General features: G+C 44.3%; 1 protein-coding gene across 6 annotated transcripts in view; it reads right to left on the bottom strand.

Moving 5' to 3' along the window:
- LOC139277623 (nuclear receptor coactivator 3-like) overlaps positions 1-24,643 on the bottom strand; it is a 210,518-nt gene that overhangs the window by 183,228 nt on the left and 2,647 nt on the right. For 4 of the 6 annotated variants that reach the window (XM_070896341.1, XM_070896337.1, XM_070896336.1 and 1 more), the window contains exon 1: positions 21,042-21,133. The exons of 1 other annotated variant lie outside the window; for it this stretch is intronic. The gene's annotated coding sequence lies outside the window, so the exon portion shown is untranslated. Of the gene's footprint in view, positions 1-21,041; positions 21,134-24,643 lie in introns of those variants that run through there. One more of the 6 variants, XM_070896340.1, reaches the window with a different exon arrangement.

The following is a 24,643-nucleotide window of genomic DNA, read 5'->3' on the forward strand; positions in this document are numbered from 1 at the left end:
TTACCACTCAAAACTCCACAAAAAGTCTGTGGGCAGCTGTAGGTATAGTGACTGGCGAACAGTGTTCCTTGCTGCTGACCACAAAATCCAGGTCAATGTGAAGTGTGGTATTTACCTCTTTTTGGAGTTGATACGAGTGTATGGTGGATATCCCATTTGATCTCGGTTGTATCAAATCATAATTCAAGTGTAATTGTTAGAACTGTGGCATGCTTTACCATTTATAGCATGAAGGGGGGCAGCGGTTCAAGTTCGGTCTACTAACTGAAGCTACTTTTCTACTGTGAACCCAAGTTAAAAATGTTGCATTGAATCCGCAAAGAATACAACAAAAACTGGCTGCAGGAACCTCCGAATGTCAACTCTAAAAGTTAACAATTCTCATTTCTCTCAGTATATGATCACCAACTATGGAGGGCCCAAAGTTGGTTCAAAATGTGGTCAACATACTACAGATGTGGTTCGCTTGTACAGGGCCAGTGACATCAGGTGGTGTGTAGCAACACCTTGTACCACAAGCAGTTGGGCATAAATTAATTTTCCATTTAGTCCAGTGAACGTGTAGGGGATTGGGAAAAAGACAGTTGCATTGAGGCAACCGAGTTTTCTAGAAGAAGAGGGAAAAGCTGAAGGGAAAATCCATCCGTGATCGCTCTTGTGCACTTCCCAGCAGCAGGCTCTTGATCTGCATTGTAAAAGGCCTCATTATCTGTAGCCCATCCATGCTCAGTCACAGAAACTTTACATGATGGGATTGGGGGTGGGGGGGGGCGTGTTGGAAACAAGTCTTCACTGTGCTGCTGTATACAAGAGTTGAGTACCAGAATTTATTTTCAGTTCCATTTAATGGCTTCTGCACAAAAAGTTTATTTTAATAACAAAGGTTGAACTGTTCACTCCCACTACATGGAGTGAGTAATCATACCAACTGACTGGAATGGTAGACGTTCATCTGCCTTAGATTGTCTTTAAAAGCGAATCAAACTCTGGAGTCAAACAGGATAGTCCTAGTCTGAACAAAAGAAGATACATCCCTACAGTACTTTAGCCAGTCATTATGGTTTCAGAATTAAGAAGCATTTGTTCACAATGGTTATGCTGTGGACCATCTCAGAATCTAGCAACACTGTATAGTAAAATTTCTTCTTGGCTAATGCCCTTTATTGAGACTGAAGCATTACAGTAGGGCTGCTGGAAGCCATTCAACAAAAATATTAGCAAAGCTACAAAATCTGCCACATGAACATCGATATTTTCTGAACTGAATATGTTCCCCTTTTTTTTTGTTGCATCATCAGATTTTAGTGCACGGGGTCTCCATTTCAGCTTCAAGTGCAGTACTCCCAAGTCACTGTTAGATACCGCCATAATTTTCCCATTCTAATTTAAAGTGCCATAGCCCAAACTTCAGAAGAGCACTCCCTAATGCAGTGGAGTGATATTTTCATCTCATGCCCTAACCCCCTCAAAATCTCTCCACTGTCTACTTGACTCATTTTTTTTTGAAATTCGTAGCCAATCGTTCCAATTCTTTGTCAAATCACAAACGCCAGAGGTCACCTTGCACATGCCAAGGATCACTCTGCGCCAATGCTCTTAGCCAAAAGGCCTAGAGCCACTGCACCGTTCCTGGAAGTACTGCAATACCAGGTTCGTGCCATGGAGGTGGATGGGTCAGGTCCCCCACACACCTCCGTGGAGGTGGATGGGTCAAGCCACCCCACTGTCTACTTGACTCATGTCAGGATACGATGTCATACTCAGGACCAAGTAGGTCGCTTGATCAGTCTACTATTGGACTCAATGTCGACTGCTTCCATCATAGGCATATTGTGGCTGCTGTATATGTCCCCTGCAGTCAGAATCAGGGGAAGTAATAACGGGGAACAAAGAAATGGCGGACCAATTGAACAAGTACTTTGGTTCGGTATTCACTGAGGAGGACACAAACAACCTTCCGGATATAAAAGGGGTCGGAGGGTCTAGTAAGGAGGAGGAACTGAGGGAAATCCTTATTAGTCGGGAAATTGTGTTGGGGAAATTGATGGGATTGAAGGCCGATAAATCCCCAGGGCCTGATGGTCTGCATCCCAGAGTACTTAAGGAGGTGGCCTTGGAAATAGTGGATGCATTGACAGTCATTTTCCAACATTCCATTGACTCTGGATCAGTTCCTATGGAGTGGAGGGTAGCCAATGTAACCCCACTTTTTAAAAAAGGAGGGAGAGAGAAAACAGGGAATTACAGACCGGTCAGCCTGACATCGGTAGTGGTTAAAATGATGGAATCAATTATTAAGGATGTCATTGCAGTGCATTTGGAAAGAGGTAATATGATAAATCCATGCTGACTTGGACCTGTGAAAGGGAAATCATGCTTGACAAATCTTCTGGAATTTTTTGAGGATGTTTCCAGTAGAGTGGACAAGGGAGAACCAGTTGATGTGGTATATTTGGACTTTCAGAAGGCTTTCGACAAGGTCCCACACAAGAGATTAATGTGCAAAGTTAAAGCACATGGGATTGGGGGTAGTGTGCTGACATGGATTGAGAACTGGTTGTCAGACAGGAAGCAAAGAGTAGGAGTAAATGGGGACTTTTCAGAATGGTAGGCAGTGACTAGTGGGGTACCGCAAGGTTCTGTGCTGGGGCCCCAGCTGTTTACACTGTACATTAATGATTTAGACGAGGGGATTAAATGTAGTATCTCCAAATTTGCGGATGACACTAAGTTGGGTGGCAGTGTGAGCTGCAAGGAGGATTCTAAGAGGCTGCAGAGCGACTTGGATAGGTTAGGTGAGTGGCCAAATGCATGGCAGATGAAGTATAATGTGGATAAATGTGAGGTTATCCACTTTGGTGGTAAAAACAGAGAGACAGACTATTATCTGAATGGTGACAGATTAGGAAAAGGGCAGGTGCAAAGAGACCTGGGTATCATGGTACATCAGTCATTGAAGGTTGGCATGCAGGTACAGCAGGCGGTTAAGAAAGCAAATGGCATGTTGGCCTTCATAGCGAGGGGATTTGAGTACAAGGGCAGGGAGGTGTTGCTACAATTGTACAGGGCCTTGGTGAGGCCACACCTGGAGTATTGTGTACAGTTTTGGTCTCCTAACCTGAGGAAGGACATTCTTGCTATTGAGGGAGTGCAGCGAAGGTTCACCAGACCGGGATGGCGGGACTGACCTATCAAGAAAGACTGGATCAACTGGGCTTGTATTCACTGGAGTTCAGAAGAATGAGAGGGGACCTCATAGAAACGTTTAAAATTCTGACGGGGTTAGACAGGTTAGATGCAGGAAGAATGTTCCCAATGTTGGGGAAGTCCAGAACCAGGGGACACAGTCTAAGGATAAGGGGGAAGCCATTTAGGACCGAGATGAGGAGGAATTTCTTCACCCAGAGAGTGGTGAACCTGTGGAATTCTCTACCACAGAAAGTTGTTGAGGCCAATTCACTAAATATATTCAAAAAGGAGTTAGATGAAGTCCTTATTACTAGGGGAATCAAGGGGTATAGTGAGAAAGCAGGAATGGGGTACTGAAGTTGCATGTTCAGCCATGAACTCATTGAATGGCGGTGCAGGCTAGAAGGGCCGAATGGCCTACTCCTGCACCTATTTTCTATGTTTCTATGTTTCTATGTACATCCTACAGGGTGCACAGCAGCAACTCAACAAGATTACTGTGACGGCACCTCTTCCCCCTGCAACCTCTATTGCCGAGAAAGATTAGGGTAGCAATGTCGTAGAAACACCACCACCTCCAAACTCCCCTCCAAGTCACACAATCATCCTGATTTGGACATATATTGCATTGCCATCATTGCTGAGCCAATGTTCTGGAAGTCCCTACTTAACAACATTGTACCATCACTCTAAAGACTGCAGCAATTCAAGAAAAAGGCCTACCACCATCTTCTCAGGGCAGCTAGAGATAGGCAATTAATGCGGCCTAGTCAGTGGCCACATCCTCAGACCAGCTTAAAAAATACATTGACCAAACACAGGGACCTTACAACCAGCAAATGTAATAGATTCCACACCAATCTGGGCCAGATTTGAACCCACGACTAGTGGCGTTTCTCCACTACAACTTTTGAGATAATGATGGTTTTTCGCGAATGGGACCTGCGAGAGACCATCAGTGTTGTCGGAGCCATAAAAGGAGCGGCGAGCAGCAGCCATGGGCAGCTTACCACTGCAAGGTACTGCGCGAGCTGGTGCAGGAGGGCGACGTCAGCAAAGAGGGAAGTCATCAAGGTCCAGGTCGGTGATTGGAGCTTGGGCAGATACAGGAGGAACGGCGAGGTCGGTGCGAAGGAGCGGCTAGAGATTGTAGAGGGATGTGATCAGGGCCCAGGAGAGGTGCGAGTTTGGGGCCAGAAGAGGCGAGGGCTCAGGGACAACGACAGCACGGGCCAGCCCACACTGCGATGTGTGCACGCACTAGGTCCATTCAACAGAGCAGGTCTCCAGTCGTCTTGGTTAATCCTTGCCACTGAACCAAAACCTAGCTCTGTCAAGCCCGTGTGGTGAGTAGTGCGCAACGGCCACCACACATTTTTTTTTTTAAATCCATGCACAGGCATCTTCCACACTTCAGGATGTAGTTCAGGTCCTTCATTGTAACACCTCTGAACTCATCCTTTTTTTGGCGTGGAAGCAAATCATCCTCGTTTCGAGGGACTGCCTATGATGATGTTGTGATACTGGTACAGTTATAATGTAAATGTGGCTTGAATCCACATTAAAAGGTGCCAGCCTGACATAACAAGAAACAATTACAATCCCTAGAGGAGGTCGTCTTGCTCTACTTTGAAAGTCACCTTGCGCATCAACACTCCATTAACATTCACAAGTTTAATGTTAGTGTGAAGTCGAAACAGTTTCCCAAGGATATTAAACTTCCTGCCTCTTCAACGCACCTGAGGAGCACTCCGTTCCCAAGTGTGGAGAGACTCATGTCCTATTTGGGCCAGTGCAGCCTTTGTTCGCTCGAGGAAGTGTGTTTTCGAAGACCAGGACCTCAAATCTGGCACCAAGCTTATGGTCTACATCATCATAGGCAGTCCCTCGAAATCGAGAAAGACTTGCTTCCACTCTAAAAGTGAGTTCTCAGGTGACTGACTACACTACAGTCTCTGTCACAAGTGGGACAGACAGTAGTTGAAGAAAAGGGTGGGTGGGACTGGTTTGTCACACGCTCCTTCCGCTGTCTGCTCTTGTTTTCTGCATGGTCTCAGCGACGAGACTCAAGGTGCTCAGCGCCCTCCCGGAAGCTCTTCCTCCACTTAAGGCGGTCTTTGGCCAGGGACTCCCAGGTGTCGGTGGGGATGTTGCATTTTATCAAGGAGGCTTTAAGGGTGTCCTTGAAACGTTTCCTCTGTCTACCTGGGGCTCGCTTGCTGTGTAGGAGTTCCGAGTAGAGCGCTTGCTTTGGGAGTCTTGTGTCAGGCATGCGAACAATGTGGCCCATCTAACGGAGTTGGTCGAGTGCGGTCAGTGCTTCGATGCTGGGGATGTTGGCCTGATCGAGGACGCCAACATTGGTGCGTCTGTCCTTCCAGGGGATTTGCAGGATCTTGCAGAGATATCGTTGGTGGTATTTCTCCAGTGATTTGAGGTGTCTACTGTATATGGTCCATGTCTTAGCTATACAGGAGGGTGGGTATCACTACAACACTGTAGACCATGAGCTTGGTGGCAGATTTGAGGGCCTGATGCGCTGGCGCACTGGAGGCTGTGGTGAACCTCATTGTCGATGTCTGCTCTTGCTGATAATAAGGCTCCCGAGGTATGGAAAGTGATCCACATTGTCCAGGGCCGCACCATGGATCTTGATGACTGGGGGGGGGGGGGGGGCAGTGCTGTGTGGCGGGGCAGTGCTGTGTGGCGGAGTCAGGTTGGTGGAGAACCTTTGTCTTACGAATGTTTAGTGCAAGGCCTATGCTTTCGTATGCCTCAGTGAAGATGTTGACTATATCCTGGAGCTCAGTCTCCGAATTCGCGCAGATGCAAGTGTCGCCTGCTTACTGTAGTTCGACGGTCTTGGATCTGGCCTGCACATGGCCTTCTTTGCGCTTACGAAGGCCTTTGACACTGTCAACCGCGAGAGACTATGGGGTGTCCGCCTCTGTTTCGGCTGCCCCAGAGAGAGAGAAAACAGGGAATTATAGACCAGTGAGCCTGACGTCGGTGGTGGGGAAAATGTTGGAATCAATTATTAAGGATGTAACAGCAGCTCATTTGGAAAGCAGTGACAGGATCGGTCCAAGTCAGCATGGATTTATGAAGGAGAAATCATGCTTCACAAATCCTCTAGAGTTTTGTGAGGATGCAACGAGTAGAGTGGACAAGGGAGAACCAGTGGATGTGGTGTATTTGGACTTTCAAAAGGCTTTTGACAAGGTCCCACACAAGAGATTAGTGTGCAAAATTAAAGCACATGGTATTGGGGGTAATGTACTGACATGGATAGAGAACTGGTTGGCGGACAGGAAGCAAAAAGTGGGAATAAACGGGTCCTTTGCAGAATGGCTAGTGGGGTACCGCAAGGTTCAGTGCTGGGACCCCAGCTATTTACAGTTGACATTAATGATTTAGGCGAAGGAATTGAATGTAATATCTCCAAGTTTGCAGATGACACTAAGCTGGGTGGCAGTGTGAGCTGTGAAGTGGATGCTAAGAGGCTACAGGGTGACTTGGACAGTGTAGGTGAGTGGGCAAATGCATGGCAGATGCAGTATAATGTAGATAAATGTGAGGTTATCCACTTTGGTGGCAAAAATAGAAAGGCGGATTATCTGAATGGTGACAGATTAGGAAAAGGGGAAGTGCAACGAGACCCGGGTGTCATGGTACATCAGTCATTGAAAGTTGGCATGCAGGTACAGCAGGCGGTGAAGGCGTAAACAGCATGTTGGCCTTCATAGCGAGAGGATTTGAGTATAGGAGCAGGGAGGTCTTGCTGCAGTTGTACAGGGTCTTGCTGAGACCACACCTTGAATATTGTGTAGTTTTGGTCTCCTAATCTGAGGAAGGACATTCTTGCTATTGAGGGAGTGCCGCAAAGGTTCACCAGACTGATTCCCGGGATGGCAGGACTGACAAGAAAGACTGGATCGACTCGGCTTATATTCAGAGGAATGAGAGGGGATCTCATAGAAACATATAAAATTCTGACAGGATTGGACAGGTTAGATGCAGGAAGAATGTTCCCGATCTTGGGGAAGTCCAGAACCAGGGGTCACAGTCTAAGGATAAGGGGTAAGCCATTTAGGACCAAGATGAGGAGAAACTTCTTCATTCAGAGAATCGTAAACCTGTAGAATTCTCTACCACAGAAAGTTGTTGAGGCCAGTTCGTTAGAAATATTCAAAAGGGAGTTAGATGTGGCCCTTACGTCTAAAGGGATCAAGGGTTATGGAGAGAAAGCAGGACTGGGGCACTAAAGTTGCATGATCAGCCATGATCATATTGAATGGTAGTGCAGGCTCGAAGGGCCGCATGGCCTACTCCTGCACCTATTTTCTATTTTTCTCTGTTTGTCACCATCCTTCGCCTGCACCACGATAACATGCAAGCTGTGATCCTGACTAACAGAACCATCACAGACCCAATCTACGTCCGGACCGGGGTCAAGCAGGGCTGTGTCACCGCGCCAACTCTCTTCCCGATCTTCCTTGCTACAATGCTCCACCTCACACTTAACAAGCTCCCTGCTGGAGTGCAACTAAACTACAGAACCTGTTCAAACTTCGTCGTCTCTAGGCCAGATCCAAGATCATCCCAACCTCTGTCATCAAACTATGGTCTACAGGGCTGTAGTGATACCCATCCTCCTGTATGGCTCAGAGACGTGGACCATATACAGTAGACTCCTCAAAGCGCTGGAGAAATACCACCAACGCTGCTCCGCAAGATCCTGCAAATCCATTGCGAGGATGGACGCACCAACGTCAGTGTTCTCGATCAGGCCAACATTACCAGCATCGAAGCACTCGACCAGCTCTGTTGGGCAGGCCACATCGTCCGCATGCCCGACACGAGACTCCCAAAGCACGCGCTCTATTCGGAACTCCTACACAGCAGACGAGCCCCAGGTGGGCAGAGGAAACGTTTCAAGGACACCCTCAAAGCCTCCTTGATAAAGTGCAACATCCCCACCTGCATCTGGGAATGCCTGGCCTAAGTCCGCCTTAAATGGAGGAAGAGCATCCAGAAGGGCATGCGGAGGACAAGCGCAGGCAGCGGAAGGAGCATGCGGCAAACCAGACTCCCCACCCACTCTTTCCTCCAACTACTGTCTGTCCCACCTGTGACAGACTGTAATTCCCATTTTGGACTGTATAGTCACCCGAGAACTCATATTTGGAGTGGAAGCAAGTCTTCCTTGATTTCGAGGGACTGCCAATGATGATGATAATGAGGGACAGCAGCTGGAAGGCCCCATAGCCGACAGCTATTACCACTCACTGTTGATGCCCAAGCTGACTCCCAAAGTGGATCAGACGACCTCCTCTAGGGATTGTAATTGTTCCTTGTTGTGGTGTCAGGCTGGCACCTTAATGTGGATTCAGGCTGCATTTACATTATAACTGTTTTCTGTTTCCAAGAGACAAGAGAAAATGAATGAATAGCAGAACTTGTAATGAAATTGAATCTATTTAAAAAATGTAATTTAATTTTAAAGAAGCAATTTTAAGATGCATTTGTTATGCACTCAATATTTTCTTAACACTAATTTTCAATGTTATTTCTATGTAAAGTTAATACGTGACAAGATGGTCGGGGGTGGTTTCAGGCAATATGACCACTACCACATTTCCAATGGACAGACCTTTCTAATTCTATAAACAGCTAGAGGGTTAATAACAACTTTGATTACATGTAAAATAAAGACTTCCATTGATATAGCACCTTTCACAACCTTAGGATGTCCCCAAGCGCTTTACAGCCAATAAAGTACTTCTGAAGAAGTATAATTACTGTTGTAATGTAGAAAATGAATAGAAGAGTACAGTATAGTTCACAGTCACAAGAAACAGGTGAGCAAAACATGATTCTCCCCACCCACGCAATAGGTTAAAGCAAGAGATGTAATGTTCAAAAATATGGGTTAGCATCACTTTACCAGGATGTCAAAATATTAGTTCTATTCTGTATTGCACTATCGATCATGGTTACAGTGATATACAGGCAGAAACAACTCAGTAAAAATAAGTGGATGATCATTCAAAAAGTGTCTTTAAAATCAGAGGTATGGGACTTCTCATCTCGTGAGATTGCTTCATAAAATCTTAGTGATATTATGACTAAGATATTCAAGAAGTATTACAAACCACAGAATAAACATATTAAAATTGGAATGTATTAAGTTTTTTTCTTTTCCCTTAAAATATTTCAGTGAAAGAGCACTTTATTATTTTATATTTGCTCATTTGCCCAACCTTAGCCCCAATACTCAGTAGTCTGCATCCCAGAGTACTTAAGGAAGTGGCCCTAGAAATAGTAGATGCATTGGTGGTCATTTTCCAACATTCCATGGACTCTGGATCAGTTCCTATGGATTGGAGGGTAGCTAATGTAACCCCACTTTTTAAAAAAAGGAGAGAGAAAACAGGGAATTATAGACTGGTTAGCCTGGCATCGGTGATGGGGAAAAGGCTGGAGTCAATTTTTAAAGATGCAATAGCAGCGCATTTGGAAAGCAGTGACAGGATCGGTCCAAGTCAGTATGGATTTATGAAAGGGAAATCATGCTTGATAAATCTTCGAGAGTTTTTTGAGGATGTTACTAGTAGAATGGACAAGGGAGAACCAGTGGATGTGATGTATTTGGACTTTCAAAAGGCTTTTGACAAGGTCCCACGGAAGAGATTAGTGTGCAAAATTAAGGCACATGGGATTGGGGATAATGTATTGACGTGGATAGAGAACTGGTTGGCAGACAGGAAGCAAAGAGTGGGAATAAAAGGGTCCTTTTCAAAATGGCAGGCAGTGACTAGTGGGGTACCGCAGGGTTCAGTGCTAGGACCTCAGCTATTTACAATATATATTAATGATTTAGATGAAGGAATTGAATGTAATATCTCCAAGTTTGCAGATGACACTAAGCTGGGTGGCAGTGAGAGCTGTGAGGAGGATGCCAAGAGGCTGCAGGGTGACTTGGACAGGTTAGGTGAGTGGGCAAATGCAGTACAATGTGGTTAAGTGTGAGGTTATCCACTTTGGTGGAAAAAACAGGAAGGCAGAGTATTATCTGAATGATGACAGATTAGGAAAAAGGGAGGTGCAACGAGACCTGGGTGTCATGGTACATCAGTCAATGAAAGTAGGCATGCAGGTACAGCAGGCAGTTAAGAAAACAAATGGCATGTTGACCTTCATAGCAAGAGGATTTGAGTGTAGGAGCAGGGAGGTCTGGCTGCAGTTGTTCAGGGCCTTGGTGAGACCACACCTTGAGTATTGTGTGCAGTTTTGGTCTCCTAATCTGAGGAAGGACATTCTTGTTATTGAGGGAGTGCAGCGAAGGTTCACCAGACTGATTCCCGGGATGGCAGGACTGACATATGAAGACAGACTGATCGACTCGGCTTATATGCACTGGAATTTAGAAGAATGAGAGGGGATCTCATAGAAGCATATAAAATTCTGACGGGATTGGACAGGTTAGATGCAGGAAAAATGTTCCCGATGTTGGGGAAGTCCAGAACCAGGGATCACAGTCTAAAGGATAAGGGGTAAGCCATCTAGGACCGAATGAGGAGAAACTTTTTCACCCAGAGAATTGTGAACCTGTGGAATTCTCTACCACAGTAAGTTGTTGAGTCCTGTTCGTTGGATCTATTCAAAAGGGAGTTAGATGCGGCCCTTACGGCTAAAGGGATCAGGAGGTATGGAGAGAAGGCAGGAGTGGGGTACTGAAGTTACATGATCAGCCATGAACATATTGAATAGTGGTGTAGGCTCAAAGGGTCGAATGGCCTGCTACTGCACCTATTTTCTATGTTTCTAGGTTTCTAATACACAATTTTATTGTTGGCGCTTACAACCAGCGGAATTCATATAAACAACACTTCCAGTCTGTCACAAAAATATTTGGGAGTTCTGGATAGCAAAGTGTTCATCAACACTGGGCACCATCTATCGTGATTTACTCCAAATTGTAACTGGATTCCAGGCCATTATTAAATCATACGTGCCAACAGAAACTTCATTGCATCATTAGGATAGACAATAGTTGTAAAATGTACTTCTCGAAGATAAGTAATGGAAATGTTCACAAACCAAGTGCTGGATCGTGGTCTAGTTTGATTGTTTAGAATTTAACACACTGTTACATTTATGTAACAATAGCAGAGTGTTTTCTCTCTAACTTGCATTTATATATCGTATCATATTGAAACGTCACAAAGTACTTCTCACAAATCATTTTTTTTCTTGAAGTGCACAGACCCATAGTTATGGCACCTTCTCTGCTGGTCAGACTCTTAAATTCATGAAATTTGGACTATTAACTTAACAGACATGTCAAACTTAAATCTTGTTTTTTGTAAGCAACATCTGAAGATCAAGAACTTAAGGTGTAACCATTACAATAAGGATGTTGTGCTGCTGTGTAGATATAAGCGCACAATGCACTTGTTTGTACACTAAGGGCTGGAATTTGGTCAAGATCCGCCACCGCCAGATTACCACCCAAAAAAACACTGGATTATTTAATTAAGATCGGTGGAAAATTAATCAAAAAAAGGAAAAAAATCTGCCCGGCAGAAAAAAATTGGTGTTCCACGCAGATTCTCGGCGGAAAACAGGATCCTGGTCAAATTCAGTGGTATTTAGTCAAAATTTAGTCCAAGGCTACAAGTTGAGAAGGGGAGGGGGGGGGGGGGAACAAAATATTTTTCAAAAAATTTTTTTTTTTTTTTTTTTTTTAAAATCGGAAATCATTCACAGGACCCTTTTCCAGCAAATCGCTGCAAAACATTTCTTTTTAAACTTTCACTTATCTTTTTCTGCAGCGTTTCACACCTATCACCGATCAAAGGGCTGCTTTCTCCTCGGCGTTTTTTTTCCAGCAACTACGGAACACCGCTACCACCAAACTCGGGCGGAAGCGTTTTTTTCAGTGTTGCACGCCAGTGGTCCGCTCCCCAGCAGTATTTCAAAACTGCCGGTGGAACACTTTTGATCAAACTCGTACCGGGAGGTTCAGCACCAAAAAACGCAACGGAAATGCTGATCCAAATTCCAGCCCAACGAGCTCGAAGTGTCTATATCCCACCTATATGACCGCATGATCATCTAATGTTGCAGGGGCAGTTACTCCAGTGTTTCCAGTCTCTAAATTTGCCCAGCAGTACAAACGGAGCAAATTAATATAGAAATTCAGATTCACAGTATAAATGGGTATCAGGTACACCTTACTGCTTCTCTTCCTTCTTCATATGGGACCACAGAATGGTCCGAGACGAGGAATACAAAGCTCACCTTATGCTAATTAAAGATATATAGAGTCCAAAACATAAAATAGACGGAATGGCTACTACCTGGGTCACTCCGTTAACTGTTTTATGGACTGTAGTAGCAATACTATTAATTAATGCAGTCTTTTGTTCCTGAAATACAGCCTTGCTCTGAACCAAAATAACTTGAGGTACAATGGAGTTATTTGAATACTTTATGGAAAATTAGATATCCACCAAAATAAAATGACATCACATTAGGGTAATCAAGCACCTTGTAGACAGAAACTTGGACGTTAAAAGTGATGCATTGACAACAGTAGATTATTGCACTATTTTTTTTTTAAAAACACTTTCCTTCCCCGCCCATCGCCTTTCCCAAAAGGTTTTTTGAAGCCTCAACCCCGAGATCTCAGGGGCACAGGACAGAGAGAAGTGTTCATAAGTACTTGTCAGAAAGTCTCTTTCAAGGGGAAATGGAAATGTTACAATGATTCAGTAACATTCCTTTTTAGGGACTTTTACCATGCATCAACCCTCAATTATACAGGTTGAACCTCCCTTATCCGGGACTCTCTTACACCAGCACCACCCCTCATCCGGCACCATTCCCGGCCGCTCCGACATGAACAAATTGAAGTCCTTCCTCGCTGCCGACGCCCACAATCGCTGGCTTAACCCCGCGATCCACCGCCCCCCCCAACGATCTCTCTGCCACACTCCCAGCCTCAAGCCAGCCAGCCCCGATATCCCCTTGCTCAGTACCTGTACCATCCAATTTAACATGACCTCCCCTCGTCTGGCAAAATCCCTTATCCGGCACAGGCCAGGTCCCGGATAAGAGAGGTTCAACCTGTATTGAGCTGGTGAGTTCCAGATGCAAAGTGTGGCACCTGTCTGTTACCAACCAATTATCTCCCTCAAGTTTTCTTTGAAGAGTGAAATTTACCAGTAAAATATATGATAAATTCCCAAAATGGACCACAAATCCAATCTTAAAAACCCTCTTGTTTTACTCCAATTAGAAAAGTCCTATTCATTGTACAAAAACGACCACAGATTCAGATAAATAATAAAGACCAAAATTTATCAACCTTAAATGGGGGAGGGGGGGGGCGGGGAAGTGATAATCAACAAAGAGAAATTAAATAAATTGCTTTTAGCCATTTGGCTAATGGTAGCTTAAATCATTTAGTAGTTTTTGCAGCTGAGGACAACTCTTGGATTGTTTAATGCACATCAGCCCTATCCCACATGTTCAACCCCAATTTTGCTGAAGCAGCACTTCTCCATGCAGTTTTCTTTACACTGTCAGCTATTTACACAGCCTAAGCAGATTAAATATTTGTTCAACAAGACCTACAATGGCCCTATGCAAAGCTCAAACACTGACAAAATAACTACACATATCCAACACCAGCGTGCATCTCATTACCTGATCTAAAACAAGGTAACGGGTTCCATGATCTCGGTTTTCAGGATCTTGGACTGCAAAGTGAAATTCAATTCCCATGTACGGCACAGCACTCCACCTCATTAGATGCCTTCATCTTTTACATAAGTTCTGACCCCCTATAAAAATTAACTAACTGAAATTGTATTTTATCTGCACCAGTGGAGTGAGGTGTGCTGCATGGTAAAAGAATGTTCAGGTCTTTATTCCAAAAACATTGTCTGCATACTTCAAATGAATCTCTCATTAAATAAGTTTGCATCTTACTAGTTTGAGTACAATATGTAATATGTGCAAATCTACCAAATTAATTAGCATTGTGCATTTTGAAAGGGGAAAAATAAAAATAAGGTGCAAATGATCCAAATTCTTATACTTAACAATCAGTCATGAAGCACCATTAACTGCAGCTGATGGGCACCTCCCCACCCCTTCTGCCAGGAAACTGAGAAAGGATAGGAAAAAAAAATGCATAATACCTGTGGATACAGGATGTGAGGGCTATATCCTGGGCAGCTATAACTTTAGACAAAAGTAAAGAGTCATCAGATTCATTGAACTATAACCTGTTAAACTGCATGGATTCTGAACCGGAGATTTCAATTTAAAATTGATATAAAAATATCCTAAATTTAAGAAACTAAGTCCTTCCCTCCAAAAATATAAATTTACCTTGATTTATGATGAGTTTTCCATTTACTAAAAGCAAAACTGCCAATTTGGATGGAAGAGGGAAAGCAGCTCAGACAAGGCAAATGGTTGCAAACTAGCTGCCAAGATCTGGAATGCACTTCCTGAAAGGGCGGTGGAAGCAGATTGAATAGTAACTTTCAAAAAGGAATTGGATATACACTTGAAAAAGGAAACATTTGCATGGCTATGGGGAAAAAGCAGGGGAATGGGACTAATTGGATAGCTCTTTCAAAGAGCCGGCACAGGCAGGATGGGCTGAATGGCTTCCGACTGTGCTGTTGATTCTATGATTCTAGATATTTTGGAACCAATAAATGTGGTAATTTCAGAAAACCACCAGTGAATGTGATGTATTTGGACTTTCAAAAGGCTTTTGACATAGTCCCACACAAGAGATTAGTGTACAAAATTAAGGCACATGGGATTGGGGGTAATGTATTAACGTGGATAGAGAACTGGTTGGCAGACAGGAAGCAAAGAGTAGGAATAAACGGGTCCTTTGCAGAATGGCAGGCAGTGACTAGTGGGGTACCGCAAGGTTCAGTGCTGGGACTCCAGCTATTTACAATATATATTAATGATTTAGATGAAGGAATTAAATGTACTATCTCCATGTTTGCAGATGACACTAAGCTGGGTGGCAGTGTGAGCTGTGAGGAGGATGCTAAGAGACTGCAGGGTGACTTGGACAGGTTAGGCGAGTGGGCAAATGCATGGCAGATGCAGTATAATGTAGATAAGCGTGAGGTTATCCGCTTTGGTGGAAAACATGAAGGCAGATTAGTAAAAGGGGAGGTCCAACGAGACCTGGGTGTCATGGTACATCAGTCATTGAAAGTAGGCATGCAGGTACAGCAGGCAGTTAAGAAAGCAAATGGCATATTGGCCTTCATAGCAAGAGGATTTGAGTATAGGAGCAGGGAGCTCTTGCTGTAGTTGTACTGGGCCCTGACGAGACCACACCTTGAGTATTGTGTGCAGTTTTGGTCTCCTAATCTGAGGAAGGACATTCTTGCTAATGAAGGAGTGCAGCGAAGGTTCACCAGACTGATTACCAGGATGGCAAGACTGACATATGAAGAAAGACTGGATCGACTAGACTTATATTCACTGGAATTTAGAAGAATGAGGAGGGATCTCATAGAAGCATATAAAATTCTGACGGGACTGGGCAGGTTAGATGCAGGAAAAATATTCCCGATGTTGGGGCAGTCCAGAACCGGGGTCACAGTCTAAGGATAAGGGGTAAGCCATCTAGTACCGAGATGAGGAGAAACTTTTTCACCCAGAGAATTGTGAACCTGTGGAATTCTCTACCTCAGAAGGTTGTTGAGTCCAGTTCATTGGATATATTCAAAAGGGAGTTAGATGTGGCCCTTACAGCTAAAGGGATCAGGGGGTATGGAGAGAAGACAGAAGTGGGGTACTGAAGTTGCATGATCAGCCATGATCATGTTGAATGGTGGTGCAGGCTCGAAGGGCTGAATGGCCTGCTCCTGCACCTATTTTCTATGTTTCTGTTTCTAAAACTGAGCAGCTGATTTTTGGGTTAAAAAGTCAAATATCCTTAATACTATCTTATGTTCACATAACCAACAAAGCATAGTAGCCCCACAAGATACAAAACACACCCTTTTGTTGTACATTTTTAAACCCTGCTGTGTATACGTTACGTAATGTTCAAATTGTGCAGCAACTTGCAAACACATTTTTGCATGTGGAGGGAGCAGGTATACTGTGCTCCTTCTCTCCAAACTACAAAATTGTTATAAATAGCATTACAAGTAATCATGGAAAACTAACATGTCGGATGCAATGCAGCACACAGTATATACTGCAACAGATTATTTTGCATGTATTATGACTGAAATTCTTTGTTCAGTAAAACAAATCCCTCTTACTGTACCTGCTATAGCACGCTGCAGAAATTCAGATACATTTGTGCATAATCTATTATGGAGGACATGTTAAGTCAACCATTTCACAGACTTGCACTTATTTTTAAATGCCAGGAACAGTACATAAGTGTGAAGCAACCCAAGGAAGGAAACAGGAGAAAATAGTTTACAAAATGGGGGCCGAGATGAGAAGGATGCAGAATTAATGTTCACCAGCTGCTCATTTATATTTAAATAGCCACAAAAATTTTAGCTAAAATGATATTAAAAAGTATTATTGGGGGATTATCCTATGAGGGGAGATTGAGTAGACTAGACCTATATTCTCTGGAGTTTAGAAGAATGAGAGGTGATCTCATTGAAACATACAACATTCTTACAGGGCTTGACAGAGTAGATGCAGGGAGGCTGTTTCCCCTGGCTGAGGAGTCTAGAACCAGGGGTACCAGTCTCAAAATAAGGGGTGAGCCATTTAAGACTGTGATGAGGAGAAATTTCTTCACTCAGAGGGTGGTGAATCTTTGGAATTCTCGGCACCAGAGGGCTGTGGATGCTCAGTCATTAAGTATATTCAAGACAGAGATCGATATATTTTTTTATATTAAAAGGAATATGGGGATAGTGCAGGAAAGTGGAGTTGAGGTAGAAGATCAGCCATGATCTTATTGAATGGTGGAGCAGGCTCGAGGGGCCGAATGGCCCACTCCTGCTCCTAATTCGTATGTTCTACTAAATACTGCTTATTTCACAATATTCCGCCAAACTAAAATCTGGTTCCATTTAGGTGGTGAAATATTATTGCATTTCTTAAAGGGTTAAATTTAATGTTTTGGCACGGCCGTCAACTGTACATGAAAAATAAAAGCAACATTCATCAGTCAGATGCTAAACATTAAGTTTTAACAACTTAGTCAAACATAGATGCCATAATAAAAACTTTTATACAGATATAATGGAGCAATAAAAAATATTTTAAAAAACATGCCCGTCAATGCTGCACTGTTATTTAAAAGTCTCCTTTGTTTTGCAAACTGCAAAATTGTGCCGAGAACCCATCCCACAAGCTGCCAATATTTATCGATGTGATCATTCTATCATAAATAGAACACACTTGTACAAATTTGCAAAAAAAAGGTCAGAGCCTATCAAAAATATGTTTCCAGCACCCACGTGGCTGCAGATACTGTAACCCAGCGAGCTCTACCGAACTGCTCTGGTAGTAACTGCAGTCAAACTAAACACTACGCGAGGTCATCTTGTGCTGTTGCTATAGCAACATCCTTGGCTGTTCCAGACTGACGCAAGAATTGAGTCGAAGTTGCAGTCAAGCCGGTGGCTTGATCCAGAGTCTTTAACACCATCTGAACGGAGAGGAAAAACTGACCTCCGCCTCTTTAACCTGTGCACAAAATGTACAGCCGCTCCCAAACAGAAAACACAGTCGGGCTGGAGGAAGAACTGCTTCTGCAAAGTGTTTTAGCAGCCACCATTTAAAAAGAAACACACACTCAGTCGCAGACCATCTCCATCCAGTGCCAGCCATGGAAGGTGCATCATAAAACTGTAACAAAACTGTTTTATAGTTTTGTTCAGACATTTTAATAGGATGCATCTGAAACATGGAAACGAAATCATTTTTTTTCCTCCTGCAAGTATTAAAAAAAATGCCACAGCATGTCAGCTTTGGAAAATCAGCAAGTGTCCTGTGGAAAGGAAGGCAAGTGGTTTCAATCAAAGATATGCAAGTATTGCATTCCAAATTTCGGTACTCCTCGGCACACATATTTCACAAGCATTCACACATCAAGTCTAATCGAGTATTCATCTGATGACTAAATTGGAATGTTCCTGCCTACCTCTCATTTTGTCCCCTCACTTCTTGGTATAAAGGAAACAACACGAGAAATTGTATTCGGTTCAAATCAACGCCATCACGAACCTTATCGTCATCTAAATAGGCTTTTGACCCCCAGGTGCAGAACAGTTCAGTACCTTTTTTCCCCCCAACAAAAAAAACTGGCCAAACCAGAAAAAGAGGTTTAATGCCAGATGAGGGTTGTAAATAGACAGTGTGCACGGAAATACTGCACACTCCAGAATAGCAAAACATTTAGCTCAGTCTGTATCTGTATGAAAAGTAGCTCCAGGCTCTTCTAACAGGCCTGCCAATAATGGCATCCAAACAAGATGTAGATGTCAGAGCCACCAGTACGTTAGCAGCTGTCTATCAACAGGGTCTCAAACAGACACACCAATGACAGCGGCTTACGAGTGCGATCAGCAAACAAGCCAATGGCAGAAGTCCCCCAGCACGCTGTCACCAGACTCGGCGACAGCACAGGAGCCTATCCGACTGCCGCCCTGCACAGCCACAATTAGAAGCAAGCCATCAAGGAACTGTCACGTTGAATTATCCTGCTCAACAAACAACGCTGTGCTCTTCTAATGCACAAGGTGCAGGTATAATCACCGATTTAAAATTAAAACCATTCAAGTGCTACGGCAACCGCCAGAAATTACAACCGAATCCAATAAATCATCGTCACAGCCCAATTAGTTACAGTTTAAAAAAAATACATGTATGGCAACACATCATACTCGAGACCTTCTGAGCAAATCTTCCAAAAATAACATGTTCCAAAAATAACATGTAAGTAATGTGTTTTAGACACATGTGCATCATATAATGCAAAATGTTTTTTTCTGTTAGCAAGTACATAACTACTTCACTGCAGAGCCAGAAACTGAATTTGCTCATTTTCACAGCGGCTTTACGTGGGCTCCATGTGTGGTAAAATGCGATTTCCAAACTTGAGAGAGACCACTTACAAATATTGACACACTGTCATCCTAATCTCAGTCAGCTACCCCAACGAAAACACTGAAGATTTTGTTTAAGTAGCATACAGAAATAGAAATACCATGCTACATAAGAATTAGGAACAGGAGCAGGCCATCTAGCCCCTCGAGCCTGCTCCGCCATTCAACAAGATCATGGCTGATCTGGCCGTGGACTCAGCTCCACTTACTCGCCCGCTCCCCGTAACCCTTAATTCCCTTATTGGTTAAAAATCTATCTATCATGCTTAGTAAGTCAACAAGTAGAGAAAAACAGAAATTGGATGACCTTGGAGATTTCCCTGGAATCCCCTCGGACAGCTTGGGGACAAGAGTCCAGTTTGAAAACCTATGCTCCACAATGATTTACTCCATTGCTGTTAATATATTCAAAAGTGTGCACCTCATCTGTTTTCCTGATTCTGCAATTGATAAATGGGCCACACTGTATTGATTGGGAACACCCTAGCTTCAATTGCTGATCTATTCTGGGTTGAACAATCTCAGCCACGGCAGAAATAGTTGGCTTCGGCAGCATCGGGGTCAAGGTAGTATGAATAAAAAACAGGATTCTCACTCCTAATTGCTATGTAACAACCTTATCCAAAAAGCACAATTTTGGGGACAATTTACCCTCAAAGACCCTTCCTCCTCAACACTTACTGTCCTAGTGAGTGTCCTGACCTGAAGAATAACCATTTGAGCATAAAGATGACAAGCCACGAGCACCCGAGGTACCGTATCCAACACGAGTCATTTAATCACAGCTAGGGTTAAAATAAATGCAAACAAAAACCTTAAAAAAACACATCTACAAATTATGCTAACGCAAGACTTTAAATGCTCACTGGACTGCACAGAAACGTGTAAACTGTCAGTGAACATGCTGCTAAAAATAAAGACATTAGGATAAAGCTGTACAAGTTACAGCCTGTCAGAGATATGCCCGAATTTGGAAAAAAAAAGGCATGTTCATAAAAAGCAAAGGATCCAAGCATCCAAATAAATTCAGAAATAAGTTAATTTAAAAATGTAGTGGGCAAGTATTCCTCTCACTGCACAAGCAGCTGGGCGAGGATGATATTATGCACCTATTTTTCGTTGATAAAATACAACAGAAAAAGAAACACCATTAAAAATTGACAGCACAATTGAATCAATCTCCGTCTCCCCTCCCTGCAAACTAATGTGACAAGGGACAAAATGCGATGGCGACAGGTTGGTTGAGTGACAGGGGGCGGCGGCCAATGGCAAGGCAGGAGACAAGGGGAGGGAGCCAATGGGCGGGGCGGGGGCGGGACCAGCGCCGGGTAAGTTCGGCCTCAGCAATGAAGTTGTCCCAGACCAAGATTTGATGAAGAGAAGGGAGCAGGGGAAAGGGGGCGGCGCGGCGGCAGCCTGACCCCGGGGACCAGCGGCGGGGTGAGCAGGGCAACGGGTGTGAGTGAACTGCAAGGCCTCTCCCGCCCGGCCGTGAACAGGTTAGTTTTTTTTTGAGGGCGCTCACACGTTAACTTCACCGCGGGACGGAGCCGGGGGGCGCGCGGGGAGGAGGCAAAGGCTTTCCCCACAAAGAGGAGCTGGAGTGGGTTAAATGATTAAAAAAAAATCCCCTCACCTCAGGCCCGCGGCCTATTTTCCTCACCCCTCCCCTCCCCCCCCAACCCCCTTGCTCTCACACCCACTTACCGCGCTGGCTGTTACTCGGAGGAACATTCCAGTATCCTGACCTTCGTTTGCCTAAAGAAGCCGAGTAAAAGCGCCGCCATGTTGCTCCTTGTTTATTTAAATCTCGAACACTCCCAGCGAGGGGAGGGGAGGGCTGCTCACTGCGCATGCTCGCTCCGGCGGGCCCCACCCCCGCACTGCCTGCTGGGAGTTGTAGTCCGGCTGGCAGGCACCAGGTGTGCAGATGACCCACCAGCAACAACACGTTTGTACAGAGGTAGGGACTGGAGTGCATCATCATTCCCCTGCAACCAAATTTAAATTTGATCATTTCAGTTTAAAGTTTAATTTGCTGGTTTTAGTGCCCCCCCCCCCTCCCCTTTTAACCAGGGGGCACTTGTATAATTTGTGTTTTTGGTGCCCTCAAAAAAAAAGGGGGGCTCTTGTATAATTTCTGTTTTTAATGCCCTTTTAAAAAAAAACTAAAAAAAGAGGGCACTGGAAAAAACATTATTTTGGCATGTGTGTGTGCCCCCCCCACCTTGCAGGGGCATTTGTTTAAAGTGCACAATTAAAATAGTTGAGCTGGTAATGTGCAGTGTGATTGTTAAACCTTTGCTAATACTGCTACAACTACAGTGAGAGTGAACCCAGGACCCTGTGAGAGGAGGAGGGAGAAAAGCTGCCTTCTAGGTACATCTACAGGTAGACTCTGAGTGTCTGGGAGGAGGCCTGCTGCTGCCTGCGGAGGGGAGAGGAGGGAGAGCTGCCAATACTCTTGTTACTGCTGCAGAGTTTGAGAGAGGGGGAAGGAACAGCTGCCATTCAACTACTCAGCAACTGTGTGGAAGGAGGGAGAGCCATTGTCAACATTTGTGGAGAGGTGGGCACCGGAGGGACTGGAGTGCATCATCACCCCCGGCAACCAAATTTTAATTTGAACCATTACTGTTAAAAGTACATGTGTTTAATTTTTCAGTTTTGGTGACCCCCACCACCTCTCCCTTAATCAGGGGGCACTTGATTTGATTTACAGCATGTTTTTAAAAAAACCAACATGTTTGTTCAAAGTTTTCAAGTTATTAAGGAGTAACTGATATTTTCTCTCTTATCTACCCTATTTCTGCTGGTTAGGGAATTCTAGAACTAGGAGGGGAAGTGGGGGAGGATAGTCTTTTTAAAAAAAAAAAAATCAGCCAGATCTTTCAGGAGTGAAATTAGGAAACACATCTATACACACACGCAAGGTATTAGACATCTGGAACTCTCTTCTGCAAACGGCAATTGATGCTAGATCAATTGCTAGTTTTAAATGGATTGATAGCTTTCTGTTAACCAATGGTATTACGGGATATGGCACAGTCGGATATATGGAGTTAGATCACAGATCAGCCATGATCTCATTGAATGGCGGAACAGGCTTGAGGGGCCAAATGGCCTACTCCTGTTCCTATGTTCACAACCACCGAACATCCCCCAAAGTGTTTTACAACCAATGAAGCACTTTTTTTTTTTAAAGTGTAGTCACTGTTGTAATGTAGGAAACGCAGCAGTCAATTTGCGCACAGCAAGCTCCCACAAACAGAAAGGTGATGATGATCAGATAATCATTTTTTTAGTGATGCTGATTGAGTTAACAAATATTGGCCAGGACACCGAGGATAACTCCACCTGCTCTTCAAAATAGTGCCATGGGATCTTTTACGCGACTGGGGAGTCTACAACAAGGGGGCATAACCATAAAATTAGTTCTGACGAAGGGTCATCAACCTGAAACGTTAACTCTATTTCTCTCTCCACAGATGCTGCCTGACCTGCTGAGTGTTTCCAACATTTTCTGTTTTTATTTTGTACCATAAATTTAGAGCTAGGTTATTCAGGGGAGATGTCAAGAAGCACTTCTTCACACAAGTGATAGTAAAAATCTGGAACTCTCTTTCCCAGAAAGCTGTTGAGACTGGTGGTCAATTGAAAATTCCAAAACTGAGATTGATAGATTTTTGTTGGGCAAGGCTATTAAGGATGACGGAGTCAAGCCAGTAGATGGAGTTAAGATCTAGATCAGCTGTGATCTAATTGGATAGTGCAACAGGGTCAAGGAGCTGAATGGCATACTCCGAGAGAGCAGATGTGGCCTCGTTTTAACATCTCATCCGAAAGATGGCACCTCCAACAGTGAGCACTCCCTCAGTACTGCACTGGAGCGTCAGCCTAGATTTATGTGTTCAAGTCCCTGGAGTGGGATTTGAACCCACAACCTTCTGACTCAGAGGCGAGAGTGCTACCAACTGAGCCATAACTGATGGAGGGAAGGGGGAAAATCTCGTGTTCAGTACTCGGGTGATAGAGGGAGGAAGGGCGGCGTGATGCCTGCAAATCTATAATAAGAAAGGAAAATGCTTGAAATACACAACAGGTTAGCCAGCATCTATATTGGAGAAAAGGCAGGTTATGGCATTTTAGGTATGTACCTTCATCAGAACTCAATTATTTAGGTACATGGAAGTTTTAAACGTAGATAACTGCATTCAATGGAAAAATTGGCTATAGAATTACATAAAATCTACAACAGCTCTATGTTTAGAATCCATACAAGCCTCCTCCTACTCTGCTCCCATATCTCTATTCCCTTCTCCCGCATTTATGAACAGCATTTATTTAAAGGAGTCAAGTATATTCAGTGCAAATACAATGAATTTTGGGCAGGGAATTAGGACAATGAAATCAGATATACCAGGCACTGAATGTAGTCACAGTACATAAGGTGGCATTCAGGACATTGCCACTGGATGATATGTAGAGCATTCAGTATAGGGAATTGGGTATAGAGAGAGCACTCAATGCTGTGACAGGATATACAGGAAATATGGTATAGAGAATCAGGATAATGCCATCAGTTATCTGGAGTATTTAATGCAGGGAATAAGCATAGTGCCTTCATATATATGAGACAGTGGCATAAATTCTACAAATCATTCAGTGCAAGTATACAGGTGGCGTTCAGGTCCCTGTGTATACAGGGTATTCAGTACAGTGGTAGTGCCATACAACAGGCCGGGGCCATTACAGGGAGCAGCGTGCGGTGGCCCGGCCCAGAAATCGGCGCGATCCCGGCCTGCAAGATCATCAGAAGGCTGGGGCCGTTAGAGGGAGCAGCATGCGGCGGTGGTGTGCCACTTCAGGAAGCAGTGCGTGCTGCTGCAGGAGGGCGACGGCTGCAAAGCCAGGTCGCTGATTGCAGTGCGGGCAGACACAGCAGGAGGGGCGAAGGAGCGGCAAGAGTTTGTAGAGGGAAGTGACCGGGGCCCAGGAGAGGCGTGAGTTTGGGGCTCGGAAGTGGCGAGGGCCCTGGGGCAGCACGGGCCAGCCCACACTGCGATATATGTGCACACTAGATCCGTGCAGCAGAGCTGGTCTTCAGTTGTCTTGGGTAATCCTTGCCACTGGTCTAAGGCCTAGCTCTTTCAAGCCCGTGTGGTGGCTGGTGTGCAACGGCCACCACATGTTAAAAAAAAATCCGTGCATGGGCATCTTCCACCTTTCAAGATGTTCAGGATCTGGAATATTAGGTTCTTCATTAAAACACCTGTAAACTCATCCCTTTTTGGCGTGGAAGCAAGTCA

Source organism: Pristiophorus japonicus, chromosome 12 (assembly GCF_044704955.1).
Source record: "Pristiophorus japonicus isolate sPriJap1 chromosome 12, sPriJap1.hap1, whole genome shotgun sequence".
Lineage (NCBI taxonomy): Eukaryota > Metazoa > Chordata > Chondrichthyes > Pristiophoridae > Pristiophorus > Pristiophorus japonicus.